The following is a 5,080-nucleotide window of genomic DNA, read 5'->3' on the forward strand; positions in this document are numbered from 1 at the left end:
AAAAAAAAAAAACAGATTACGTAACATTAAAATATAATCATCTAATCAGTAGACCTACAACATATAAGAAGGATAGTTTTCTTGGTTGTGAGAAGACTCAAGTCAACTGTGACAAATGAAGCAATTCATGTCTAGTTGCCAAATTCCTTGAAGTTCTGTAGTTTAGAAGCTGATATTGTTCTTACCACATACTACAATGCAAAATTGTCCTTGTCCATTATTGTATGGGCAACCTGGTGCATGTAGCTCCCGCTTGCGCAGGGTCCAGGGAAGGGTCCGACCACTTTGGGTCCATTATTGTATCAACATGTAAATGCCAGAAAAATAATACTAGCTGAATCCATTATTGTGTGAATGTCATATCATACTCCATAACAATGCTGCAGTACAATCTAACAGTAAGCAGTGTTGTCAAATCTTTAGACTTGACTGACAGTCGTGCTAGGATTTTAGAAGAGTGCAAGTTAGAGCATGGGTTTCAATTACAAAGCATGATCATGAACAAACGACACCAACGGAAAAAAATACGCAAAACTTGATCAGTCACATTTATGCACTTCACTATCAGAAGCAACTCAGAGAGCGTTTGGATCGCTCGCCAGCTTACCTCGCTAGGCAAGGCAATCCTTGCCGACAGAGGCGAGCCGATTTGGCTAGCTCGGTCAACCGAAGAAAAAGCTGGAAACCGCAGGATACGAGGCAGGCTTGCTCGGGAAACAAATCCCTCACTTCCTTGCTGAGCCAGGCTAAGCCAGCGCTTGCCAGATAACCAAACGCACCCTCAGTTTTATCCTCAATAGAAACCTGGAAGGCATATTCCAGTAAATAACTTTACTACATCAGAGATGTGTGAGAAGGCAGATTCTGGGACCATACAAATTATCCATGCGCATACTTACATATGAGTTTTCAGAGCTTGAGAAAGCATAAAAAATTTCCTCGTATCTCAGGTGATAAAATAGAAGCCTTATCAAATCAGGCAGCAGAAAGAAAGGCAACATCATGGGTAGCAGACAACAAGAAAAGGAGAAATTCTTTGGTAGAATGCAGAAAAAAATGTGGTTTGTGTCTCGTGTGTTTATATAATGCCAGAGATACGTAACCACATGCAGCAAACATAGAGTAGCATCAACCTGACCGAAAATTTGCAGATAAAAAGTGGAAGGTGCTAAAGGATCCTATAGCACTGAACATTGATGGTTACATTTTTCCTCATAAACCTGTCTGAAGTTTCTTTTAAGCAGGCAAGTGGAGCTAGGAGAGTGGCAGCGGCAAACTGTAGAGCGATTAGAACGACAGATTCAGACCACTATAGAGCCAAGAATGAGTGTCCGAGCCGAGCATGGCTGACACTGACTGGCTTAAGAAGCTTCATCCAAAACATTACTCGATGAACCTGAAGGTAGGAGTATATAACCTTCCTAGAACTAGGCAGCAGCCATAATTCTATGTATATTATACCTTATAATATACAAGCATTACCTGTCCCAGCTACATATGGTGGTGAGGTGACGTGAACTTCATTAACATAGTTAAAATCACTAGCAAGACTCAGAAGATCAATTCTAGATAGATAGTGACTTCACAAAGACCATGTGTAAACAGCAAAAGCCCACGGCTTCACAAAGCAGAGCCGACCATTAACCCAAGAAACTCTGCAGGTCACTAATAAGGAACGCAAGTTCACTTATATCTGCTAATATATTAGATAGTACCAAAGTTCAGACATTTAAATCCAACAAGTTCCACTTCAGAGACCACCGTACATAAAAGTACATACTACATATAGGAGCAATCTCAGCGTCAACCACATCACATGCCTCAGCATATGGAGGAGACTAAACCAACTAGACACTTTTCTTCATTTCAGCAACCAATGTGTAACTCTAGGTACCTGCAGAACAATCAATGTCATCTCAGTAACCCAATTTGTACTACTCACCCGCAGAAGAAATCAAAATTTTTATGATTCCAACAGTAGATTTTAACTTTGCCATTATGCAAATTAGAAGAAAGAATCTAAAGCTGAACCATGTGCGGATCGAAATTATACTAGTAGACAAAAAATTACAAATGGAGAACAATAATAGAAGAAAAAATATTTTGTAATGGTTGACAACAATAAATCTTGCATCATCTTCTAAACTAAGTATCCAAGATGAAAACACATACACATTGCAGGAAGATAAGTTTACCTCACTCATTCAACCAAGATAGCACATTACTGGATCACATGTGGTCAAAGTTCCAGCTCGACCCATTTCCACCCAACTCCCCTGCCTAAAACCAAAAGAAGCAAAAAAAAATTCAAAGTGAAGTTGAATCAGTGAGAAAGCAATATGTGCAAACCGCTATATATTTATGTAAATGGAAAAGGGAAAAGTAGCTTTTGTGACAAAGAAGTAAATGACACCACATCTATTGCCAAGTGCAAACAAGAATGTTAAGACTGATTAAATGTTCAACAAAAATGCATTTGTCTATAACTCTATTGTAAGAGAGCCTACCATTTATGACCAATGTGCGAAAATAAAATATGCACATTTAGCATCACATAGTACCATTCGAATTATATGAACCAGTAATATTTTCCACTAACAAATTCAGTATGTGCTGTTATGAATTGATGAAGACAAAGATTGTCTTGCACATACATTTATTGGATAGAACAACATAACGATCTTTTAAGCTTTCAAATGTGGCAGTGGGTTAACTATTTTACATACGAGATGGTTTCCTCATATTTTCTTAGTGTAGTTATAGCCAGTTTCCAATTGTTATAAACCTCCCGGTGGAAAGATCATTAAACGGACAGAGTCATAGTTAGCATTTAGCAGTGGCAAGGCATCAAAGCAATAGATATCCGCAATCCATCTTTAATGTAGCCAGTAATAATAAGTTACATCACGATCAATCACAGGCACAACAAAGAAACAAGCAGCTCAATGTATTCTGATCGATCCTTAATCATATTAACAATGTTACAGCAATCGCATACCAAAATAAACTGTAATGAATCCCAGCAAAACTAATTGATTTTTTTGGTTGTGCAATGTAGATAGGGAGGTATTACCTGCAGTGTAGAAATTATGGTAGGGATAAACCATGTCGATACACATGTCATTTCTTTTAATGATATGTTTGATCTGCCCTGAGTCAAGTTGGAGCATGAAGTTACCAATCGCCGTAGACAGAACAATCGCATTTGTGTCCTCATCATACCCCACGATAAATACCAAAGGCTTTGTGCTTGGAAGCAACCCCTTCAAAGGATTGTTTTTGTGCAGCAACACCCATCCGACAACACCGTCACAGTTAAGTTTCCTCACCCATAATTGGACGGTCAGTCCCGACAAAACAGCGAGGCCTAGTGCACCATCCTCCATCCGTAAGTGCTGAAAAGACCAGTCACTGATAGCGTTGTCTGCCGGCTTCCCAATCACAGCAAGACTCTGCATTTCAATATCAAACACAAGGGCATCACCTCCACAAATTGACCAGCAAAGCACATTTCCGACAAGGATGCTGCACCTTGTCCAATGAATTCTATTTTCTATCACCATCGAGAAAATATCTCCCCAAGCATGAGATGTGGAGTCATAGAGAGAAACGGATGCCTGCTCGTATCTGTTGCAGATCAAGACCAATTTAAACGGCCCCCTGATGCAATCTCCGTGCACGTGCCCATCTTCGGCATTAGCACAAAGCACCGCGGCATGCCAGTCATAGAAACTACCCATTGGACCGTCGTGAAGCCCTGGTGGAAAAGGCACGCGAACTTGTTTGGCCGAAGAGCCTGCCTGAGCTGGCCCTGCTTTGGCCGAAGAGCCAGATTCGTTTGGGGGCGGGGGACACCACCCCAAAGACAAGACTGCCAGTCATGCCGGCGCCAAGTCGGCCCCATGGCAAGACCGCCGCAACGGTGCCGGACATCCCTATGCCACTGGATCCAAACATGCATATGGCACAGGATCAGAACGACGACGACGACGATACATTTGCCAACGTCGATCAGTACTTTGCCGATCATGGGTACGGTGGCGACTTCATGGGGCCTCCTTCTCAAGAACCCAACCCAACAAAAGACGTGCGCGATCTAGCTGGTACCGCGGAGAAGCCAAGTTGCAACAGGCGTCGTCTGCCGTTCAGCTCTCAGGAGACGCCTCCAGCTGCCGACTTCACCGAGCCTCAGATAGGCGAGGTGCGAAATATTATCAGCCGCCCCGTGCCTTACTTTCCCGAGTAAGTCCTCCCCTCAACCGCCCCGTAACATATGAATTCTTAGATTTCGATCGTTTTTCTTTTAACATTCCGTGTTTTCTGCAGTGACACACGTTGCACGCTCATCCTCCTAAGCCCCAAATATTCCATGGCCACATATTTCGACCTGGACCGTCAGTCGAACGTAGACTACACAAATGTCAAGAAGGTTCTTGATGATGTTCTCCCCGGCTACGTCAAATCTGGAGGCACCTTCACCAGGCCTATTCGTAAGTACGGCAAGCACGTTTTCTCCCACGATACGACGTTCTGCTGCGTCAAGCAACCAACTGGCGGTCAGAAGGGTGCCTACTACGCCATCCATCACATGCGGCGATCGTACGGGACCATCATCAACTTCTGCTACCGAGTAGACTCAAAGATTGGGCCGCGAGCGTGTCGGCAATCCAGGACGCGGACATCAGACAAGAATTCTTTCGCATCCAGTCGGAGTTTGCAGAAATCATCCATCAAGATGTCCTTCATACCTCGGGGCAGTTCTACCTCAGAAATCAACCGTCCAACAGTGACATCGACACAATCCTACAAATGCAGGCTGAGAACGCCCGTTGTTTCATGACTCCCACGATAGACGGCGGCTTCATCCACGCTCCGGTCCCTTTAGTCGAGTCGAAAGCAGTGATGCTGTGTCTAGTTCTGAAACATTGATTGGCTCATGTTGTAATTAAACTTTAATGAACTTGTAGTATGTCTCTTTGGTTTCGAGAGTCGTTCAACTTAGATGTAATCGATGCTATTAATGTCTTGCTTTTCTCTTCCGATCGTTCTGTTGCATACTTATATATTGCTTATGTATTGT

General features: G+C 42.9%; 1 long non-coding RNA gene across 1 annotated transcript; it reads right to left on the minus strand.

Moving 5' to 3' along the window:
• Positions 1-1,692: 1,692 nt before the first annotated feature.
• Positions 1,693-3,705, minus strand: LOC119342929. Its single transcript, XR_005165809.1, has 3 exons — positions 3,074-3,705; positions 2,196-2,280; positions 1,693-1,894 (listed from the first exon to the last, which is right to left on the minus strand). It is a non-coding gene; the product is annotated as an uncharacterized LOC119342929 (long non-coding RNA).
• Between the last annotated feature and the right edge of the window lie 1,375 nt (positions 3,706-5,080).

The sequence above is a fragment of the Triticum dicoccoides genome, unplaced genomic scaffold, assembly GCF_002162155.2.
Source record: "Triticum dicoccoides isolate Atlit2015 ecotype Zavitan unplaced genomic scaffold, WEW_v2.0 scaffold109646, whole genome shotgun sequence".
Classification (NCBI taxonomy): Eukaryota; Viridiplantae; Streptophyta; class Magnoliopsida; order Poales; family Poaceae; genus Triticum; species Triticum dicoccoides.